This window comes from Mesoplodon mirus (assembly GCF_964341445.2).
Source record: "Mesoplodon mirus genome assembly, chromosome: 12".
Lineage (NCBI taxonomy): Eukaryota > Metazoa > Chordata > Mammalia > Artiodactyla > Ziphiidae > Mesoplodon > Mesoplodon mirus.
Window position 1 is genome coordinate 98,114,824 of NC_138988.1, and position 24,022 is coordinate 98,138,845.

Consider the following 24,022-nt stretch of genomic DNA (forward strand, 5'->3'; position numbering starts at 1 on the left):
TTAAAGTGCACAACCAACCCTCAGGTAAGTGTGAAGGTTCACCAGATTGTCAAGTAAACCACAAAGCTTAAGGAAGATTACATGAGGGCTGAAATTTTTAATAGAGTCTGTAATAAACAAAATATGGTGAGAATATAGATCTCATTGGTTATGTAATCATCAGTGTATTTTTATAAACAAAACTTCAGTGTTCCTTTAAAGTAGTGTAGTTATCAGGAAGGAAATAGCTGATGTCATTTGTTTTTCTTTTAAGGCATCAGGAGTCTTGACTGGGTCTTAAGCTGTAGAAGAATGCCAGTATACGTGCCATTTGCCATCTTTTAGTATGTTGGTGTTGGTGGGAAGGAGGAACTGGTTAGAAAAAGACGCAGTGTACACATGAGAGTGTATGTATCAAAGAACAAGGTCAACAGTGAAGCAATGTGTCTAACCATAATGAGGCTTCTAGGATCCAGATTGTGGGTCACTGAGCAATTGTGTTCCTTTCCTCCGAGTCCTGTCTGTCTTTTTTCAACCCCTCTGCTAGTGGTCTGTGGGCTGAGCTAACTCCCAGTCCTGTGGTAGGCATCACCCAGAGAGGGTCTAAACACACAAATACCCTCGGGGCTTAGCTTCCACCCTGGGGAGGGAGAAGAGAACTGGTATTTCACAGGTCAGGCTCTGGAATTCCAGTCTCTGAGCAGGAAGGGGAGATGTTTACAACCACCGTCTGTCTTGGGGGCCGGGGTGTTCCTCTGAGATATGTTTGATAAAATCGGAATTCTACATTTGATACAGAAAACAATCGCACGCTGTTTTTAATAAGAGTGAAATGTATTCCTCTTCTTTCCACACTCAGCTTTGGTTATTCAGAAGGGTTATTTACAGTGTTGACTCAAACTCTGTATGGCATTGCACAAAAGAAAGAATGACTTCATTGGTTAATCAGTTCAGTAAATTCGACTGAATTCTTACTACCTTCTGGGGGGTACAAGGAAGTGTTACACCCAGTCTTCCTGTACAAAGAACCTACAAGCAGTCTGGGCACCAACAATAGGACAGAAAGCTTTGTGTTTCATCCATCGCTGTATCTCCCACAAGGAGCGTGATGTTTATTTAGTGCATACTAGCTGTTTAACAAATATTTGTCAAATAAATGAATGAGAGCAGCACCACTTGAGCACAGAAAATCCTCTCCAAGTTGAGAAGTGAGCTGTCCTGGCTCAGTTGATTCGGGCAGGCTTCATGAAGAAGGTGGAATTTCAGCAATGCTTTCAGGAAGGGGTAGGACTCAATGCAGCGGATGGAGGGATGACAGGAAGAGGTTACTCTTGCAGGTCAGGGGGCAAAGGTGAGTCAAGCCAGGAGAGTGGGAGGCCCAGAGCATTTTCAGGAGGGGAAATGACTGAAGTGCAGAGGCCAGGCAGTGGGAGAACAGCCTGAGAAGGATGGGTTAAGCGTGGGGGTGAGGAGGGCATCTGAAATCACCTCCGAGTTGACTCCCCATGTAGTTGAGGAAGGTGAACCGTGGGTAAAACGGGAAAGATACACAGACAACCCATCCCAGCCGAGCCCAGTGGAGTGATGTTCTGCTCCTTCCTGCCTTAATTTTAACCTTTTAGAAAAAGCAAATTAAAAAAAAACAACCTGACCTCCTGTGTCCTTTCAAGCAAGTCATAAGGATTATTATGGCCCTAGTCAATTCTGACATAAAGGTATGAGTAGGAACAAGAACAGATCCCAGACACTCCCAGGAGGCTGCTCTTAGCCATAAACTGCCTTAGGGGGAGAAAGACCTGCCCAGTGTCCCCTCTCCCCGTGGCCATGTTATGCGACAGAAGACTGCAAGGCACCTGGTAAGCCCAGGTCACTGCATTTTAGGACATCCCAACACAAAGGCGGGTGTGTGTGTGGTGTCGTGTGGTGTGTATAGTGATGTGGGGGGCACCGAAAGGGTTTAAGGAAGAGTAGAAGTGACATGGGGTTCAGGCTAAGCCAAGGCCCCGTGTATGGCAATCTCAATGACAGTTACACACACACAGACACACACACAGACACACACAGACACACACACACACCAGAAAAACAAATTAGTCAGGAAAGGGAGCAAAAAAAAAAAAAAAAAATCCCTCATGAGATTAGATTTCTCCATAAAAGAATTACAGGAAATTGTTTCTACTCCAGGAGAGAGGAATTCTTTCTAGAATTCACTTCACATCAGTGTTTAATCATCTTACTCATCTAAATTGGGCTATCAGCCTCCCCCTGCCACCTCTCTGTGTACCCTCTGCCTTTGTCTCCTCTGGCCTCCTGGCAGGCTGTGATCTCCTGGGGGGTGGGAACTGGTTCATTTACATAGAACATTACTTGGCACAGAGTAGGTGCTCAATGAATTTTTTGACTGTATGGGATCTGGGAGGGGCTTTGAAGTACAGTCTCCTTGGGGGTCTCCAGGGTGGGTCACTGAAGGAGGGCTTGCTGATTACACACACACCATGCACACTTACCACCTGCAAAAATAACCACTACTTTTTAACATCACGGGATGTACTTCAATATCCAGGAATAAGCATGTTTTTTGAATACAGCATAACCCATTCCACACTAATACAGTGTAATTCTAGCCTGTGGAATTCATACTTTATATCAATGTACTGAAAAGTGTCAAGTGTCGTCGCCCCCCCTCCCTACCCCCGGCTCTGCTCATCCTCAGAGGGACTCCAGGCTGCCCCTGGACCCCTGACCCCTGCTTAAGAAACCCCAGATAAGTCAGGACCCGCTAATCATAGATGGCTGCAGGAAGCCCTGCAGAAGCTCTGAAATGCTACTTTTCTGTCCGTTGGGTCACCTCCCTGTCCTAGGGAGGCCTCTCAGAGACCTTCCATCAGAGGAAGAGGGAGTGTGAAGATTTATGACCCTCTGATCAAGAAGCACACCCCGTAGCCCCTACCTTGTTCGAGGTGGTCGGCGGTGTGGGGAGGGGAGTGAAGGGAGTGGTTTATTCCACTCTTCCAGTTACAAAAACAAATTTCCAATTACAGAAACAGGACAACACAAACACGTGACAGACATGTAGAGCAAGTAGAATGTGGATCACCGTGAAAGGCCTAGGGAAGAATTCTCCAGGCTCTGGGATTGGAGCCCATGATTTTGGTAGGTGGGCTGGCATGGGAGGCAGGGAGGGGGAGGGAGGGCATTCCTAGCATTCCTGCGGGGAGTCAGGTGAGGTGGGAGCTGGGAGTGGGCACAGTGTGTAGGGTCAGGGCTCCGCATGACCACTTTCTGTCCAGAAGTCAGAGAGAACGAGTACCTTGCAAAGACAGTGTACGTGCACATGTGTGCGTGTGCATGTGTACAAGCGCACCCATGCATGCGCATATGTGTTTTAGTAGAAATCTTTATTTGCACACCCTGTTTCTTAAATCCTTTTACCTCCCTTTTCTTCATCTGAAACATATAGCCTGTGTATTAGTAAAGATAACAATAGCTCACATGCGTAAAAACACCAACAGCTCCAACGTGGCTTTTCACATCTGTCTCACTTATCACACTGTATCATTAGCTTGCTTGACGTGATCCTACAGCTCCACCCACTCCTGGAGCTTTCAGGAATGCGTATCAGCTTAACATTGCATTTTTGCAACGGCCACTTATTTCAAATGATTGGTAAAGTATTCCTTCTGTGCTTTGAGAAGCAGATAAGATTATGCACTTAACCCTCACTTGCTTTCAGAGGTATGCCTCCTCCAGGAGGGCCCAGGAGGAGAAGCAGGACCGCCCAGGTATCTCTCTTTCCAAAGATGAGGGTTTGGGCTGTGAGTCAGCTGTCGCCACACTGACGCTGCTGTTTCAGCACTAGCTCCCAGCTAGGGCTGGCGATCAGGAGTCTAGGAGAGACCCCACCCCAGACCTTCTTGCCTCCCATCACCACTTCTCACCCCGTCCAAATAAGGACAGAGCACCCTTTAGCAAAGCCAGCTTGATAACCCCAAGCCAGAGGGGGCTGAACCAAACTTTTACCCTTCTGTTTGTTGAAAGCCACATGCTGTGGGGTATCACGAGCCCCTCCCCTTCTCAGCAGCTGTCCCCACTGGGCTGGGGTGCAAAGCCGGCCAATGGCCCCAGCGCGCGGAACAAGGTATTCCTGAAGACTGTGTTGAAATTCGCTGGAAAACCCCTAAGCACATTCTGCTGCCTTAAAGACTCTGGGACCCGTGACAGGCCCAGGTCTTTGCCCAGATTCTTGAAGGAATGTGACTTAAGCCCTGAGGCTTAAACCTCTGTGGTTGAAGTGAAGGTTCTGAATTCTAACAACTGGTCCTGAGTGCTAACAACTTTCTGGGGGAGGCACCACTGGACTAGTGAAACATTTTTTTCCCAATAGCCGCCCTTTGTTGAGTGCTTACTGCAGGCCAGGTCCTGAGCTTGCCTGAGCATTTGACATCATCTAATCCGCAGTTGACCTATAAAGTACATATTATTGCTCCATTTCATACCTGAGACACCTGAAAGCCAGAGAACTTGCTGAAGATCTCACAGCTCACAAACCAGAGCGCTGGGATCTCAATCTAGGCTTCCCCAACTCCACTTAACTATTTGAAAGAAGGCAGGATTCTTGCGTGTAAATTCATTCTTTCATTCAATAAAGCTTTACTGGGCTCCTACTAAGCGCCTGAGGCAGGAAACACACCTGTGAACAAAACAGACAAAGCTAGGGATTTCATGGAGGTTACATGCTAATGAGGAGAGGCAGAAAATTCACAAGTATGTAACATGTTATGTGGTGATAAGTGCCATAGGGAACAATAAGCCATGGCAACTGAGATAGAAAGAGCTGGGGGTGCAGCAGTACTGTTACTCCTTACATAGGAAATGACGCATTCCTGATGCTCAGACAGAAATATGTTTCCCATCATGTCAAGAACAATTTCTGAGTTCCTGGAACCTGTCATATCCAGCTGTGATGACAGCATGATGGTTCCCCAGCCAGCATAAGAGGAGTCCCTGCCAAATAGGTGCATCTCAGCTCATTGGAACATTCAGTCAGGATGGAAATGTTACAGCACAGATGGACTGAACAACATGGGTAACGATTCAATTTTGTCCGGAGCCTCATCCCCACTACCTTGATTAGGAACTAATCCCCTCCCCTTCTTTCTTCACAAGGAGCTTTTGAAAACCAACCCCTCACCAATCTGGAAACCATTTAGAGATTCCAAAGAGAAAAGGGCTATGTACCAATGTGATTACTGGTATTGTTCTCATTAAATGTAACATGATTGGGAATTACTGGGGGAAACCACTCCCCATGAAGGAAGGGGTTTCAAAATATGTGACAAATTAGCATGTCTCAAGATTGGCCATAAAATCAAGAGGTTGATGAACTATCAATGTTTCTAAGCTGTAGAAATAAACAATCTTATAAAGGAGTGTGATTTCGAGATCTTGAGAGAAAGTAGTCCCATGGTTTAGAAAACAAGTGATTTGACAATGTAACCAAGTATCTTGAAAGGATTACTTTCCCCGGAAGTAACAAGGTTTGTTAATGCCACACAGGGGCAAGGAGTTCTTGCACCCAACAGATCTACCTAGGTGTCTGAGATACCTGAGATGTTAGACTGTAAACAGCCTTTCAAAATCATTGTTAGAACACTCAGAAAAACCAAATATCCTATGTCTAGGGGGAATTGAAAATTAATCCTAACTGAAAGAAAATCCATATAAACTCATAAAACTCCATCATACTTTACACTTCTGACTCCTTTCTAATTGTTACTAGCACCTTCAAATGCTTTTTGGTAGTAAATGGAGTTTTAACTTCTTAATTAATTCATTAAGTAATTAACGTAATGACCATTTCAAACCCTATATATCTCATTTCCATCACTCAGAAAAAAACAAAAACTTTGATTTTTCAGAAACCAGTTTTTCAAGATTGAAAGCCTAAATGGTTTTATTTCTGTCGTAAATTTGTACACACAAGACTTTCACTATCTTTCCTGAGTTTAGAAAAAGCAGCTAAGGAAAGTTCTCCAAATATACTAGCATTGTGATGACAAGTATAATATAGAGGACCATACAGCTTTTGCGGCCATCTAAATTTTGCTCTGTGTGTCTTAATTACTTAATGAAATTCTTGGAACAAAAGAAGTTTAAAAAGTCCAAACTGGTGATGGTGGTGATCAGATTTACTATTATTTTATAAATACTTTAAATTTGCACCATCCAATATGGAAGCCACGAGCCACCTGTGGCTATTGAGCAATAGAAACGTGGCTCTTCTGAATTGAGATGTGCCATAAGTACCAAATACATGCTAGATTTCATAGAATTAGTGTGAAAAGAAGAATAACGATATCTCATTAATAATTTCATATTGATTTTATTTTAAAATGATAATATGTTGGATACATTGGGTTAACTAAAATATGAGAGTTCATTTCACCTGTTTTTTAAAAATATTTTTACTGTAGCTGCTAGAAAATGTAAAAGTATATATGTGGCTTGCATTTCATTGCTATTGGACAACACTGCTCTAAAGTTTAAGAAAGCATTAAGAAAGTGTTTATTTCAGTTGGGCTCAAATTATATTTAAAGCAATTTGGAAATTGTATTTAAGCAAGAATCACCCTAAGCAGGTATTAAGATTATATTTAGTAAGTATATGCTTTTTTTTTTTTTTTTTTTTTTTTTTTTTTTTTTTTTTTTTGCGGTACGCGGGCCTCTCACTGTTGTGGCCTCTCCCGTTGCGGAGCACAGGCTCTGGACGCGCAGGCTCAGCAGCCATGGCTCACAGGCTTAGCCGCTCCACGGCACGTGGGATCTTCCCGGACCGGGGCACGAACCCGTGTCCCCTGCATCAGCAGGCGGACTCTCAACCACTGCGCCACCAGGGAAGCCCAGTATATGCTTTTTATACTCAATCCCCCCTTCAAATAAGTACAATGATAGGTGAAGTATAAATAAAAAAGTAAAATGATATAAGTAGGTTCAAAACACAATAAGCACCTACATGGACTAGGTATGCATACCAGAAAAGCAAAGCAATCAGTAGCTTATGGCACAAAGATCTGGGCCTGCTTCTGGGGCAGGAAGCAAGCAAAGATATCTGGGAGTTTTGTTCATCTGAGATTACAGTAATTAAAATTACTCAGTATGAAGTGGCAACAGGACTCAAGCTGGAGACTGGGGTGGAACTTCCCCTTATTAAAAAAAAAAACAAAAAACAGTAGTATTATTAGTAGTAATAATAAAGGTTGACAAAAGCTCTGCTAATTGTTGCCTGGGAATATTGCCTCTTTGAATTGGTAGGACATAAAAACAGCCTCATTTCCAGGAACCAAAAGGAGCTAACTTCTGGCTCTATGACCAGATTGACCATAAACCTTAATCTTTGAGGCCATAATCCTTAAGGTATGTAAGCTCCAAACCTGTTAACATAAGACTTGTTTGGTCGGCAAGCCCCAAGAAGCCAAATGGAGGCAATTGTAAAAACTAGAGAGGGATAAGCAGAGAAGGAAAACAACAAAAAGAAAACTTAATTCCTTCTCAAAATGAGCCTAGAAACCATGATACCAAAAACAAAGAAAAGAATGCTAAGACATAGCCAATATAAATCAATATAAAAAAGGGTATACATTTAGCCAAATAAAATTAAAGTACAAGAATAGCCTGACAGAGACTTTCAGGATGATAAAGGAGATAAGTGAAAGAATAACATCCACTAAAAATAGAACACATAATTGACAAGCAAAATCAGGAAGAAATTAAACAAAATAGGTAGATCTAAAAGAAACAATGTAAAAAATTTAAACATGAAAAAAGTATTTCTTGAAAAAAATTTTGATAAACAACTAGACAGTGCGGAACCAGGGAATTGGAAGATAGCCCTGAGGGTTTTACTAGACTGCATCACAAAAGGATAAAGAACGAAAAATATGACAAAACAGTTAAAGGTCTTAGAGGATAAATGGAAATGTCTAATTTATTTAATACAATTTCCCAGAAAGGTAGAAAAGCAATATTTGAAGAGAGGTTTGCTAATGTTTTTACAGAACTGAAAAAAGACATGAGTCCTCAGATTCAAAATTAAATCTAAGGACCCAGAGGGATAAATAAATATTAATTACTACAAGGTAACAAATGTAGTGAGACTACAAATCATTGAGAACAAAGGGAGGGGAAAAAATCTTTAAAATAAAGATTATTTTAAAAGACAGATTACTCACAAAGGTCTGACAAATTGATAGCAAGAGTAGATAGGAGGTGATAAAAGAATAATATCCTCGGGCTTCCCTGGTGGCGCAGTGGTTGAGAATCTGCCTGACAATGCAGGGGACACGGGTTCGAGCCCTGGTGTGGGAAGGTCCCACATGCTGCAGAGCAACTGGGCCCGTGAGCCACAATTACTGAGCCTGTGCATCTGGAGCCTGTGCTCCACAACAAGAGAGGCCACGATAGTGAGAGGCCCGCACACTGCGATGAAGAGTGGCCCCTGCTTGCCACAGCTAGAGAAAACCCTCACACAGAAACGAAGACCCAACACAGCCATAAATAAATAAATAAATAAAATTTAAAAGAATAATATCCTCAAAATACTAAGTGAAGTTATCTAAGTCTAGACTTTCATACCCAGACAAACTATCATTAAAAAAAAAAAAAGAAGAGAAATAAAGTTGTTGTTAGATTCATAAAGAAAGAGCAAGAGAGTTTACCACCGATTGATGCTTATGAGCACAAATATTAGAGGATATATTTAAGTTAAAAAAAAATGGACCCAGAGAGAGGGTATGGGATACAAGAAATGGTGATAAACATAATATTAATAAAACATGTTGATTAATTTAATAAAATATCAACAATTTTAAAAGCTATTTTAGCATTTTGGGGGGAAAGTTTGAAAACTCCAGGAAGTAGTTTTTTAATGAGTAGTTAAATATGCCCAGAGAGATTGTAACATTCCAAAATTTCTTGAATAAATTTAGACTTTGGAAAAAATATCACGGTCAAAGATTGGAGATGGTAATTAAAGTAATAGAAATAATAAAATTAAAATAATAGAAATACTTCCAAACCAACAGAGTAGAGAGAAAAGATGTGTGGAGAGTATTTAAAACAACAGCAACAATAACAAAAACAAAAACACAGCAACTGGGACTTCCCTGGTGGCGCAGTGGTTAAGAATCCGCCTGCCAATGCAGGGGACATGGGTTCAATCCCTGGTCTGGGAAGATCACACATGCTGCGGAACAACTAAGCCCATGTACCACAACTACTGAGTCTGCGCTCTAGAGCCCGTGAGCCACAGCTACTGAAGCCTGCGTGCCTGGAGCCCATGCTCCACCACAAGAGAAGCCACTGCAATGAGAAGCCCACACACCGCAACAAAGAGTAACCCCCGCTCGCCGCAACTAGAGAAAGCCCACGCACAGCAACAAAGACCCAATGCAGTCAAAAATAAATAAATAAAATAAATAAAAATTTTTTAAAAAGACCTTTCTAAAAAAATAAAACTCAGCAACTTTATCCAAAAAGAGCATAGAAGTATATGTATACACACACACACACACACACACACACACATATATATTTAAATCCAATAAAAATATAGTAAAAAAAAATAAGGAGGTAGAAATGAGTGCAAATATATCAGTGATTGTAACAATGAAAATGGAATGAATTTGATAAATGACAGAGATAAACAGATCGAATTTTTTAATACAGTTATTTGCTGTTTATAAGAAACACCAAACAAAATTGCATGATCACACAGAAAGATCAAAAGTTATGGGAAAAGTGGTGTCATTCAATTAATAACCAAAGAAATTTTGTGTAACAATATCAGTATTAGACAAAATAGAATTTCAGGCCCAACACACATTTTTTTAATTAAAAAATAATTTTGGGTACTACATAATAATGAAAATAAAAGTCCATTAAGAGATAGTAAACACAGACACATATTTTTAAAACTTTTACATGTGCTCCTGAATAACTCATGGGGAAAAACAGAAATCACAGTAGACATTGCAAAATATTCATATATTTTATGTATTTGGAAGCTATAATTTTAGGGGCATAGAACTGTATGACAATTACAAAATATTTACAACAGAATAAAAGTATTACTTTAAAAATTGTTAGATGCAGCTAAAATGTTTTTAAAGGTTAATATATAACTTTAAGTAAACTAATTAAAAATTGAAAATGAATGAATTAAATTTGCAACTTAAGCTAGAAAAACAGGGCAAACCTAAAGAAATTTAAAAGAAGAAAAAAAGCAGAAATGAATAATATACTGAAAACAGAAATAGTAGAGACGATGAACAGAATCAATACCTGTTTTTTAAATAGCTTTACCAAAATATAATTCACATACCATAGAGTTCACTCACTCAAAGTGAACAATTCAGTGTTTTTAGTATATTCACATAGTTGTGCAACCATCACCACAAACTAATTTTAGAATATTTTCGTCACCCTCAAAAAACAAACCCTCAGCCCCTCAGCAGTTACTAGGCAATCAACCACTACCAGGTGGTCATCAGAAAACCACTAATCTACTTTCTTTTTCTCTACAATGTAGTAATCAAAGAACTTTCCAGAAGGAAAAGCCCAGGTCCAATGGTATCACTGGTGCATTCTATCAAATGTTTAAAGAAAAATACCGACCCTTCATAAACTTTCCCAGAAACAAAAAGATAAGGGGACACTTTCCAACTCATTATACTAAAGCTAGTAGTATCCTGTTAGCAAAACCAGACAAAGACATCTCAAGAAAAGAAAACTGTATGTGCAAACTCTATGATTGACAGGAAGTTTTTGCATCACTCCTTTTTGAGAGTCAAATCTGTAATCAGAAGCAAGAAAGTTAGCCATAAAGAATGTGTGATGGATATAAATGCCTAAGGTTTCTGAAAAGAAGTCATTTTGATTTGCCCACATTGACATAGATGGTGATGCCCACGGATGGGACCTCCAGAGATGGGAGCTGGCCTTAGATTCCATTCCTAGTTACAGAAAAGTTTGGAAGCTCCTCCTTTTGGAGGAATTGCGCTAGTTTCCTGACTGAGAGCAAGTTCATCTCATGCACAACTGTTGAATTAAGCAAAGTCAGGATTGATTCATTTCCACCCTCAGCGAATCTTTCCTCATTATCACCCAATATCACCCAGTAACCCCAGCTCTCCCCTCAACTCTAGAGTCACAACTTCTCAGGATCTTCATTTACATTAAAGTCGAAATGAATGATAACAATATAAAGAATGTTTCAATCAGACAATGTGCATTTTATCAGAGATTTGAGCTTACACATGAAGACTGGAAATTGATTGTTTCTGTCATCAGACAGTTTTTTAGGGAATAATTTAAAGGGCAAGGTCATGTGAGTACAGAGGGCCTCTGGATTTTCCTAGCCCCTGAAAGCAATACATATACTAAGAATGTACTTTAACTGTGATGTCAAATTCTAGGTTGCTAGAAACATAAAGAAGGAAGCACTATAAGTATGCCTGTTTGCATAGAGTTGATGAAGTTTGTCCCGGATATACACAGTAGAGGTTCTGTAAGCAAAGTAAACAGGACACACTAAGGAAACATATCTATATCCATGTCATGCTTTCTTGAAGAATTAAATTTGTCTTTCCTTCCAGTGATATATATGACCAAGATGATTGAATACCTCTGTAGATGCAGCTTCAGAAATACAATAAATGACTTTAAAACTCATCAATTTTAGTAACATGGGACCATCAAGCAGACCTTTAAATCCTTTAATGATTTAGAACATGTGTCTAGTATCTGATAACCAGTCACTTTGAATCATGAGTATTTGGTACTATAATCACCGGGGAATGTATGGCCAAGGCCTCAGAAAGCCCTATTTCCCTCATTTACCTGGGAGATTAAGAGCATCCAAAAGACAGGCATTGTGTTTGCTCCGGGACCATACAGTCCCTTAATTCCCATTGGCACCATCTGGACTAATTCCATCTTAAGACCAAGTAGGTGAAGTCTTCTAATCATTGGCAGATCTCTTATCACTAAGCCAGATCTCTGTAACTACCAGCGGCTTAATCCTTCCCTTGCAATGCCATATAAAGTGTTAGTCCCCCACTTTTTCATTAGAAAAAGGACAGAGGGCTGAAATGTAGGAAATCTGATGGATCATAAGGATGAGCTCATGGGTTAAAAATGGGGACAACTGAAATACTAAATGAATGGTGGAAAGAACTTAAATTTCTATCAATATCTTTAGGTTACAAAAGTAGGGCATATGAAAAAAGGAAGGGGGCTCATAGGAAGGTAAACATGAAGATGGAAGCAGAAAAAAAGACATTTCAGCCGAGGAATGCTTCTAAGAGAAGGCACTGGGAGACAGCTCATTTTATTTTATTATGTAATAAAAAGGAAAAAATGGAGATTTTTTTAAAGGATCAGGCCAAAGGAGTTTTTAGCATGTGTTATGAACTCATTTACAGAGGCACCAACATATTTTAGGGCAAAATTATCTAAAAATAACTTGCTTCATCAGTCTGGGACATTTTTTTCAGTCTTTTGCCAAGAATCCAATTAATGTGTGTTTTTTTTTTCTTTCAGGCAATTTTATGTGGCTTTTATACACCAAAGTTGATGTGAATCCTATGATATGTGAGTAGCTAAGATGCTAAGGCTCATAATGCAATTACTTGATTCCCACTGGTACAGGACATTTATAAAGATCAACTAACTCAGTTTAAGCTACTCTTAAAGCTCCCTTCCTCTCTATCCCAGGTTCTACCATATTTCACTTGTGCAGAGAGCTGACACTCAGACTCTCTGCCTCTATGAAGCTGGTAGTGAGTGGGCAAGTGAGGAAAGTCTAGGAAATAGAAGCCAGCCAGGGACGTTCAGCCTTGCTCAGAGCTTATGCATATAACTATGTGGAAATATTTAAATCTAAAGGGTGTAGCTGGCCTATCTTCCTGGGGCATCAGTGAATAATAGAACAATTTAATAGTACTCATGTCAAATATATTAAGGAATCGGATGCACATGAACCTTTAAGGTAAAACACAGTAGACTTCAAAGATATTTCATGATTTTTTTTTTCTAAGGGGACCACTTTAAGCTGAGCCTCCAACCTCCTGGAAGCTTCACAATATAAAGCATAATTTCAGAAAACAGCTGTGGTGGCATATTCATTTGGGGGAGTATTGCTATCAGTCTAACAAAACATTCAAGACAGATCACCATTAGCTATGGATTTTAATATTGGTACAGACTTTAAAGATAATCTGGTCTAACCAATTATTTTAAAGATGAAATTGAGAACAAAGATAAAAGGTAGAAAAAGTCTTGGATGGGTTTTCCTTTCTTCTAACAGGGTCCAGGACTAAAATTTTCCATGCTCTAAGCTGTTGACCATTCTTTAAATGCAGCATTGTGTGTTGGCTTACGATCTCCTTTTGCATGCAATGCCATCTTCCTCTGGAAAAGTTTTACTCTTTCTTCAAAACCCAGCTCACAGTTATCTCCTCAGGGAGACCTTCTTCTACTCACCCAAGCAGAGTTACCTGCTTTCTCTCTGTGCTCTAATAGACCTTTAAATATAATTTGAATTTAGTACCTCTCATCTTTAAAAAAATAAATACAATAAACAATATCCCCCTTTGATCTCCCTCTCCAGTGCCATCCTACCCATTCCTCCCCTTTGCAGCTAGGATTCTCAAAAGAATTGTTTGCAAACTCAGGCTTTCTTTACTTCTTCACCCCCATCTCCTCCTCAGTCCACTCCACCTGGCTCCTGACCTCTCACTTCACTAAATTTTTCTTGGTAAAGGCACCAAGGACATCTGTGCTGCCCAATCCCATGGCTGCCTTTCAGTTCTTGTCATATTTGCCCTCTCTGGAACATTCTATGTAGTCGATCACCACCTCTTTAAAACACCCTTAGTATCTGGGACACCACATTCTGCTGGTTTTCCTCCAATGACTTAGGACATTTCTCTCAACCTCCTTGGGACTTCATCCTCCTCTCCTGGACCTTTAGTGTTAGAGTTCGTCAGAGCTTAGACCTCAGTGCTCTGTGTCTTTCCTTTCTTTCTTGGTGACCTTGTCCACTCCCTGTCTCAAATGATATACCAACAAGTCTCAACAATACGTCTACAGCCAAGTTCTAGCTAATAAATCCAACTGTATGTATTGCTAGCATTGTCGTGATCATTGGTGATAAAATCCCACCCAGAACTAGCGTAAGATAAAAAACAGACAAACATCCAAAAAAAAAAAAAAAGGAAAGAGAGACAGAGGAACAGAAAGAGTCAGAGAGAGAGTGCAAGATTAATAGACACATGCTGACTCTTCATTCATGTCACCAAACCAGAGTCAGAAGCAAGAGGGCTCTGTTATTCTCAGGATCCTTTCTCTCCGACTCCTGTCTCTCTGCACATTATTTTCATTTTTCTAAGCCAATATAATCCCCATAATCATTAAGAGCTCTGAACACACATCCTCACAGCTCTGCAACCAGAGTGTAAAAATCTCTCTTCTGTCCACTCAGACTAAGAGAAGGAATTTGATTGGTCCACTGATGTTCACATGACTTCTCTATGAATCAATCCCTGTGGCCTGGGAGTCAAGATATTACGATTGCCTTAGATTGGGTCACATGCACACCTCATAATTATGCTAGAGGAAGAATGCTGGGCCAGGCAGTCACACAATATGTATCCATTAAACTGTTTAAAATTTCCATTTGGATCTCGCACAGGTATCTCAAGGTGATAGTATCCAAAACCTAACTAGGTTAGGAACCCAATGTTCCTCCAAAACACGTGATTCTCCTCCAGTATTTTCAATCTCAGAAAATGACACCAACATTTATGGGATTGACCAGAGTTATGCGTGACAACCTCTCTCCTTTACTGTCACCACCACCCACCCACAATCCAATGATCATGTTGTATTGATTTTACAACCAAGATATATTTTGGATCCATCCACTTTTTTCTGTCTCCAGTATCACCCTCCTAGTTCAAGTCAATGTCACCTCATACCTAGATTACTGCAGTAGCCTCCTAATTGGTCTCCTACTGTCCGCTCTTGATCTCTTCCCATTCTTTATCTTCAAAGCAGAGTGATTTTCTAAAAATTAAAACCCATCATATCTTGCTCTTAAAATCTTAGAAAAGCTTCTCACTGCTCTCAAGATAAGCACTGAACCCTTAACTTGCCCTCACATCTGGGGATCTCGCCTTAACACCGTGGGGATCCAATCTCTGCTTTTCTTCCTAACCTTGCTCTTTCCACTCTCTCCTTTCCCCCACTCAAAATGTTTCAACCATATTAATCTTTCAGTTTTTCAAAAGTAATCTGAGCTTTATTGAGTTATAGGGCTTTCTCATGAGCCAGGTAAACATATCATATTTTATGCTCTCTAGACCCTACACTTCTTCACATTACTTATCATAACTCCAATACTTATTTGTGCAAATTTTTAACTGTAAGGTTCATAAGGGCAAGGACAGCATCTGTCTTGTTTGACATATTATGTAACACTTAGAGATATTCAATCAATATTTATTGAATGAATGGTCATCCTACCTTATTATGGTTCTTTATATATCTGTCTTTTCAGCCAAAATATGAATTCATTCTTATATTTCACAGATATTTATTGAGTTCCCACCTTGTGCTAAATATTGGGGACAGGGTCATGAAGAAGATAGATGGGGGTCCTTTCCTTTGGAAATTTTTATTTTTTTTACTATGCAGAAAATGTGTTTTTCCTTTCCATCCATATACCTCAATTCCTGGCAGATACCAGCTATGTAATGCTTGCTAAATGAATTAATGAATTAATTAATGGATACTCTGAAGTTGATCATCAACTATTCCCTGTTCTTGACACTGTTCCTAATTTTGTGTGTTTAAAATGACCAAAAGACTCATGGCAGATCAAAATGGGTCACAAGCCATGGGTTTTCTGGCTGGCAGTGAGCGGACCAAATGTAATAATCACCCACTAGGCAAAAGTGAGATAGAAAAGTCCAAGATGGGATATTGGCACAAGGGTGGAAGGAAGGTTCTGGATACATGGCATCTGGGAGCCTTGGGGCAAAAGGATGGGAGAAAAATTATAATGTCAATGGAGTAAGAAAGGAAGAGGAAGGAAAAGGACCAATGGGAGATGAAATATGCCCATTTTTCATTGAAATTTCTTACTTAATGTCTGTCTCTTACTCTGCATTGTGAACTCTGTGGCAACAGGAACAATGTCTGTCTGGGTTATCAGAGCATCCCCGGTGCCATTCGAAGTGACCGTGCTTACTTGATGAATGAATGAATAAATGAATGCTCAGGCAGAGTAGGCTTAGTGTCTCAGAATCACAGGTCCCGGAGCTAATGAGGCCAGGACACCTGTTCCTCTAACTCACATCACTCAGAGAACACACTTCCTGTGACTGGTTCTGGAGCTCACCCTCTCCGGATAAGCAGGAAACCCTTGAGAGGAAGTTCTTACACCTAGATATTCCAACCAGTCACCAGCCGAAGACATCCCCAGACCATAGTAGAGACAAACGGATCATTTATCCCTGAGTTGATAGCTGAAAATTCTCAGAAAAAAACCCAAAAAACACCTCTTTATAGTTAGAGATAAAAATTTTTTAAATGCACTTATGCCTAGAAGGCATAGATAGCATCAGTGTAAATGAGTGAATTATACTAGGTAATTTTTTCAGAAAAGAGGTGGTACTGTAGTGAGGTATACAATATAGGAGGGCTGTAGGTACCTTAAGTGAAGAGAGGATGCCTTTAGGGAGAAAAAGGAGACAAAAATTAAGGGACCTAAAGACCTCAGAGATAAACCCCCAGGCAAGTTATACCCAGAGCAGGTATAATTTTATGACTTTACTGTCTCAGTGACATGTGATATCCCATAACAACTCAACATGTGATCTTAAGAATCTGGTGGCCTGGGTTTGAATCACAGCACCGTTGATTTTGGACAAGTCACTTAGAATCTCTAGGGTTCAGTTATTTTATCTGGAAATGAATATATGAATGAGAACCACCTCCTAAGATGTGGAGAGTACTAAATGAAGGAGTCCCTGTAAAGCACCTGGCATGCATTATATGCTTGATAAATATTAGTTATTACTAATACTCATATAAATGACTTGGCAGGAGGTGTGTTCACCATTTGGGCTCATCTCTAATACTGGAGATTCCGAGAACCAGAGGAAATGAGGAGGCCCTGAGAGAGCCTTCGCGAGATGTGTCCAAGCAGACCCGGGCACACAGTTGGCACTCAGTAAGTGATGACTTTCCTTCCTTCCACTTTTGTCATCTCCCTGTTTCTATGAAGTTGAATGTCAAGTGTGCAGTTCGCCCTGCCCTACCTTGTAGCTTCCCTGTGCCCATGAGACCTTTTCTGGTTTGGAGATGGCTGAACACAGCCCAGCAGCAACACCAAGGGAAAGTGGTCAAAATGCAGATCAGAGTTTTCTTTTTAAAGAAATGCATATTTTAAGGTAACCATCCAGATGCGTGGTTCACATGAGAATCTAAACAAGCACAGCTAATGCAAAGTTATAAAACCAGATTATTTTTTCTTCTTCAGCAAACATTTTAAGAGCCTTCGGGCTCAGGAAGGAGATGGGTGGTTGTTTCCTGGCTCCACGCAAACACGGGAAGGAAGTGAAGTTGAGTGCCCTGTGCCACCTCCTTCCCCTTTCCCCTTCCCCATTCTACTCCCCAAGCCTTTCGCCCCCAACTCTGGGCACAGAACTGTCCATAGTTTCCCAGCCAAAATTTTCGCTCAAGAAGGATCTGAAACTCATTTACATGAAAATACAAATGAGGACTGCAACTGAGAGCATTACATCAAGGTTTCCCTTTACCTCATAACCCCAGCAAAGATTCACACCAACCCCAGCAAGGAGCAGAGACTTCTTTAGCAAGCTCCAGAAGCTTACTTGTTGCTATTTTCATTGTGGATTCATCCTGGAATCCTGAAATCTCACCACTTAGGTTGTAAGTTAATCAGCAGAGTTTTAAGAAAAGCAGGACGGGTTAGACAGAGCGATTGGTACTTACGAAATGGTAACCACCTTCAGTCTTTTTGACAGAAGGAGGTGGAGACACAGCAAATCAACCTCCCCTGAATTTAAAATTACCTGAAGCATTTATGTACATTTATGTACTGACAACCAGATGCCCTTGAATCTCTCTTTCAATAGGCCCGGGTTAAAACCTCAGAAACTGATTTTTGTAACCATCATTGTGGGGTTGTAGAAAGGATTAAACAAGGGAGTTAATGAGAAGGTCCTAGCTTAAGAGCGTTGAGTACTATTTGAATCTCTCATCTTGCTTCCTGTAGCCTCATTTGGAAGTGTGAGTCTGATTTCCCCAGTTCATGCTGTCCTTAACTCTCAATTGTACACATTTCTGAAGAGCTTCTCTTCTCTGAGCTATTTTATAAGTTGTTGACAGATTCATCTTTCTAAAGTACAGTTCTGAGCATGTCCAAGGAATCCATGTTCCACCGGACCTAACAAACATACGGACAATACAATCTTCACAGAGTAGCAAAAATTATCTTTTAAAAATTGGATTATTTCATTCCCACATTAAAATGAAATGCAAACTCTTTAGCGCAGCTTTCAAATCCCTCACATGACCTGGCCCCTGCTCATCTTCCCTACCCCATCTCATACCACTTCCCTTTGTTAGCTAGGCTCCAGTCACTCTGACCTGCCTCACGGCCACCACCTTGCTGTTCCTTCTGCCCAGAATGCTTTTCCCCCAGATCCTTGCAGGACTGACTGGTTCCACTGCGTGGTTACCTCTTGGCTCAACAACTGCTCCCACTAGAGCAGTCCCCCCAGGCTCAATCACGTGAATCCTTTTTATTTTCTTTACAGCACTTCTACAATCTAAAATGTCCTTGTTTATTTATTGGTTTGCTTACTATGAGCTCCCTAACCCCTCCAGGATGCAAGATCCCCGGTTTCCCTGTTCACAGCGTTATCACAGCTGTTGAGGTAGCAATTGACACATGGTTGACCTTCAATGAGCATTTTGCAATAGAACCATGTTATGCTCTGTTCAAATCCTTGCATGGTTCTACATACTTCTCAGAACTGAGGACACATTCCTTGGCCTGCCAGGGAACAGTCTCCATGGTTTTGCCTAATTCTTATGCTGAACTAAGTCCATGTAGTTCCCTTTTTATTATAACTCTGAACACATTAAATTGAAATGATCTGCATGGGTTTCTTTCTCCTAACCTTTACCCCTCAAAGTGAGGTTTGTGAACTTGTATTGTTGGCATCATCTGGAAATTTCTTAGAACTACAGACTCTGAAGCTTAGCATTAAATCTACTGAATCACCATCTGCATTTTAACAGGAGCCCCAGGCGAACTGTGGCCTTATGCACACCTCCTAATTACTAAAGGAATAATCAGTCAGCCACCCAATGTGTATCAGCTGAACTACTCACCACTTCCAATTGGATCTCTCACTGATATCTCAAGTTGATAATGTTCAAACTGAACTAATAATGGTCCTTCCAAACCATGATTCTCTTCCAGTGTTCTCAACCTCAGAAAATAAGAAATATTTTCCTACACTAGTTTATGAGTTATTCAAAGGCTTTATTATTCTGCTTTGGAAACGGGGGGCGGGGGGCATGGGAGTGACAGTCACTGAAATAGGGAGCATAGGAGGATTGGCTGGAGGTGGGCAGAGAGAGAACGGCTTTCATTTTCCCATGAGAAAGCCAGGGGACAAATACCAGTAGATAGCTGGATATATGAGTTTGCAGCTCAGGAGCAATACCAGTGTTCAAAAACAGATATGGGAGCCAACACGCAGTAGCCAGTGTTGATTCAGTGACCCTACCACGTTTCCCTAATTCATTCACTCTTCAAGATGACTATCTCACATCCTATCCTTTCTCCTTAAACCTCCATCACCTCCTCCCCAGACTTCAGACCTGGCTGATAACCTTATTTTCTATTTCACAGGAAAAAATAGAAGGGTCAGCATCGGTCATGCACCCACTCACACCCCTATACCTGTAGTCTGGCCTTCCTCTTCAGGAGAAGCTGTTAACAACTTTGTTAGCATTTGTTAAGGAAAGCACAGGGTGTGAGATGGTGAATGATGTTCAGCAAGAGACCACAAGAAACACTGAAATAGGTTCATTACTCATCGGTCCTGGAGGGAGTACTGGGCAGGCCGCCAGGGGCCATGAGGGGAGGTCAAGACAGGGTACAGGCTGTGAGAGTGACAGGTCCTGGGGCATGTGCCTTTATTAAGGTCATGGAGGGAGTGCCTTGAGTTTCCCAGGCTAAGGCCAGATTGGTCAATTGAAACCAAAATGAGTGTGGTTTTGGTAAGCTCCATGGGGTCTTATCTAAGGGGCACACAAAGGGAAGGCCCTGGGAGACAGGGAAGCCTGTTTGATCACAAGGGCTTCTGGGGAAGTCATATCAGGAACTTACATTTGCTTGTGACTCTGTGGGCTATTCTTTAGGCTATGGGCTGGTATGAGGGGCTGGTGTCCGTTTAAGGCCCCTGCAGGTCACTTGGCCAAACAACTGGAGTGCTGAGACAGAAATGCCATGGAGTAGTTTAACTAAACTCTTGACAGAAGCCAACCTCTCCACTATTTCCTATATCCCATCCCCTTACCCTTTTTAAGGACCTCACTCCAACAATTCACTCCCGTTTCCCTGTGTCATAAAATTTTTCCTATTAGATTGTCTATTATTCGAGCATATTAAATCTATCATAAAACCAAACCAAACCAAAAAAAAAAAAAGCCTCCCTTGACCCTCTACTGTCTTTCCACTATCACCCCATTCTTCTGCTTTACAGCAAAGCTCTTGGAGAAGTTGTCTACACTGCAGCCTCCAACTTCTCCCATTCCCTCCCACCCACAACTGAATCTGCTTTGTCAAGGTCATCGGTGGCCTCCGCATCCCCAAATCCATCGGGCAGTTCTCAGCCCCCGTCGTACTTCCTCTTTCAGCAGTTGACACACTTCATGTCCCCCTGGACACTCTTTGCTGGCCTTTCAGGGCGCCACACACTGGCGGCGGTCCTTTGTCTCAGGCCACTTCTCAGTCTCCTCTCCTGGTGACTGTCCTCTCCCAGCCTCTCCATGTCACACGCCCAACGCTCACTCGTCAGTTTGCTTCCCTTTTTCGAAAACACACCCTTGGTGATCTCACCCAGTGTCACTGCTTCATGTCACCCTACATGCTGGTGACTCCCAAAGGTCTATCTCCAGACCTCTCCCCTGGTGTCCACATTCATATATCCTACTTCCTTCTCAACAGCTACACAGGGTCTACGAACCGTGTAGAACTTAGCCTGCCCCTAATCTAACTCTCCCCTCCCCACCAGGTCCCTCACAGCCTTCCTTATCTCTGAAAATGACCACTCCTTCTTCCACTTTCCAGAGCCCAAACCTTTGGGCTTAACCTTGGTTTCTTTCCTTCACTCCCACATCTAACAGAAAGTCCTATTGATCTCACCTCAAATTAGAGCCAAAATTCATCCATTTCTCAGCACTGCATTGCTACCATCCTGATCCAAGCCCTCATCGTCTCTTGCTTTGATTATTGCAGTTGTCTCCTAACAGAAATTCCTGCCTCTGCTCTGGCCTCCAGGGTCTCTTCTTAACAGAGACACCAAAGTGATCCTCTAAGGGTGTAAGTCAAATCCTATCACTCTTCTTAAAATCCAGTGGCTCGGGCTTCCCTGGTGGCACAGTGGTTAAGAATCCGCCTGCCAATGCAGGGGACACGGGTTCGAGCCCTGGTCCGGGAAGATCCCACATGCCACGGAGCAACTAAGGCCATGTGCCACAACTACTGAGCTCGCATGCTACAACTACCAAAGCCTGTGTGCCCTAGAGCCCATGCTCCACAACAAGAGAAGCCACCACAATGAGAAGCCGCGCACTGCAACGAGGAGTGGGCCCTGCTCTCTGCAGCTAGAGAAAGCCCGAGCGCAGCAACAAAGACCCAACACAGCCAGAAATAAATTTTAAAAATTAAAACAAACAAACAAACAAACAAAAAAAACCCATGGCTCTCCATTTCCCTCAAAGGCGAGGCCAAAGCCCTGACATTGCCCGTGAAACCCTTCCCACTGCCCCCTGATCTGTTTCCTTCCTCTTTCCCCTGGATCACTTCATTCTAGCCCCTTGAGGGTTTCTTGACAATGCCAAGTTCGATCCCACTGCAGGGCACTTGTGTTCTTTGTTCCCGCTGCCATGCCTCATGTCTTGGTCAATCACACCTTTCAGGTCTGTGTGTAAATGTCTTATCAAAGAAGCATTCCTAGGCACCCTGTAAAGGAGCTGTCTCTCCCTCCTGACCTTCCTTCCCTACGTACCCAGCATGATGTTTTCCATGGCACTTACTTCATCTCTAACAGGAAATGTTTGTTTATTCATTATCTGTCTCTTCATTAGTATGTAAGTTCGCAAGAGCAGGGTTTGGTCTGTTTTATTTATTGCTAGATCTCCAGCATGAAGAACAGTAATGGGCATATAGTACCAGGCCTTCAATAAATACTTGTTGAATACATGATTGACTAAAAATGGATGAAAGAAATATGTGTCGTAAATATATAACTAGGAATTGAGGCTATAAGACAGGATGAAATCTCACTTCGGGGATCAACAGGTGAGATTGCAGCAGGGGTGGAGAACACAGTTGTGGGGAAGGCCATAAAGAGGACCTTTTAAGGGAGCATGGAAAGGAGATGCTAGAGAGGAAGGCGGTAAACCCAGATAAAATCGTCACAGAACACAAGGGAAGATAGAGTTCCAAAGGAAAGGGGATTGACAAGAGTAGCAAGGCTGCAGAAAAATAAAGTAATAGGAAAAAATGGAAAGGACCCATTGGAGGTAGCAAAAGCATTTTGGGGACCTTAATGGTTCCTGGCAACTGTGATAGTAATACCTCCCCCAGGAAGCCTCTGTAAATCCTAATATCCCTGTGCTTATCAATCAGAATACAGGCTCATTGGCTTGTCAGTTATCCAGCCATTTAGACTTGAGCAGCCTGAGGGCCTTGAAGAAGGAAATGGCATGTTTTGGGCAATTCCTATGGGCCAGGCACAGTGCTAGGTATTTTGCAAGTACTAATATATTTGATCCTCAGAGCAACCCAGTGAGATAGATATGATTTCCCATTTTACATATTCAGGAATTGAGGTTCCAGGAGGCTAACCCAAGATCTTGTAACTACTAACGGATACTGGAACCTCTGTCTTTTGGACTCCTTATGAAAAACATGTATGTTGGGGAGTGTTTTTCCCGTCGCTCCTATGTCATCTGGAAGTTCCACAGAGGCAGACGTGCTGGTTTCTTATCCAGTAGCTAATCCTATCTTCCTGCTGACAGAACTGGATTTTCTTTGTGTATGGGGTAACCCTGTGCTTCAGCAAAGACTGAGCCCTTTCCTAATCCCCGGAGCCAAAATTTGACTAGTCTAAGCAAATTATGGCCATTTCATTTGTCTTGCTGTTGATCAGCTCAGGAACAGGCTTGTGATGCAGTTCTGCCTCCTAAGACGTGAGGGCATTTATGCTGGGGAGTGGGACCCAAAAAAGGGAGTGTCTTCATTTTGGCTTTATTTATTTATGTATTTATTTGCATTTGGATGTGGTTGAGAAGGTACTACCTAAAGCTATTGCAGCCACTTTGCAACTGTGAGGGAACCAACCACCTGAGAATAAAACTGACATGAAGATATTCATTGATCTACCCCCAGACTTCTTGCTTGGTGAGGCAACAGGTATTTATTGTTCAAGCCACTTTAAGTTCTATTTTTACATTATTTGTAGCCAAAGCATCCAATATACACAATATACTATGTACGTTTTTACCCACTGGTTTATTCCCAGCTCCTAACACAGTGGTAACTGCTCAAAAAAAAATATGTTTTGATTGCCAGCATGAAGAATGTTGTGTATTTCAGAGTAAAGATGAATGAATTCAATGAATTATTACAGGGTATAGAAAATTGAGGTGACAA

The 24,022-nt window shown here is 41.5% G+C and overlaps 1 protein-coding gene across 1 annotated transcript in view; it reads left to right on the forward strand.

Moving 5' to 3' along the window:
• The window catches only part of NEDD9 (neural precursor cell expressed, developmentally down-regulated 9), a 297,774-nt gene that overhangs the window by 78,236 nt on the left and 195,516 nt on the right, over positions 1 to 24,022 (forward strand). The window contains exons 3-4 of the mRNA XM_082638858.1: positions 12,577 to 12,627; positions 17,146 to 17,272. The gene's annotated coding sequence lies outside the window, so the exon portion shown is untranslated. The remainder of the gene's footprint in view (positions 1 to 12,576; positions 12,628 to 17,145; positions 17,273 to 24,022) is intronic.